This window comes from Otolemur garnettii, unplaced genomic scaffold (genome assembly GCF_000181295.1).
Source record: "Otolemur garnettii isolate 467f Iridium unplaced genomic scaffold, OtoGar3 scaffold00181, whole genome shotgun sequence".
Classification (NCBI taxonomy): domain Eukaryota; kingdom Metazoa; phylum Chordata; class Mammalia; order Primates; family Galagidae; genus Otolemur; species Otolemur garnettii.
Genome location: NW_003852576.1, coordinates 1,843,220 through 1,843,587, shown reverse-complemented (window position 1 = coordinate 1,843,587; position 368 = coordinate 1,843,220). Strand labels below are relative to the sequence as shown.

The 368-nt window shown below is 51.9% G+C and overlaps 1 protein-coding gene across 15 annotated transcripts in view; it reads left to right on the top strand.

Moving 5' to 3' along the window:
- The window catches only part of APBB2 (amyloid beta precursor protein binding family B member 2), a 377,881-nt gene that overhangs the window by 366,230 nt on the left and 11,283 nt on the right, over positions 1–368 (top strand). The window lies entirely within an intron of this gene.

Sequence of the window (368 nt, the reverse complement as noted above, 5' to 3'; positions counted from 1 at the left end):
AGTTGCTGCCTGTAGCAAGCTGAGAGGAGGCGAGAGATGGAGCCTTTACCTGGGCTAGAGAGGCTGTGGAGAGTGGGAATCCTGGCACTCGGCTGGTGGGGAATGGAAGAGGTGCAGCTGCTTTGGAAAACACCTGGCAGTTCCTCAGAAGGGGAAACGCAGTTCCCTTTGATCCAGGAATTCCACTTTGAGGCATGTGTACACATAGAACCTCACACACCAGTGTCCATGGCAGCATAGGCCACAGTAGTTGAAGAGTAGATACAACCCAAATGTCCATCAGCTGATAGGTGGAGGAATCAGATGTGAGGTGTCCATCAGCTGATAGGTGGAGGAATCAGATGTGAGGTGTCCATCAGCTGATAGGT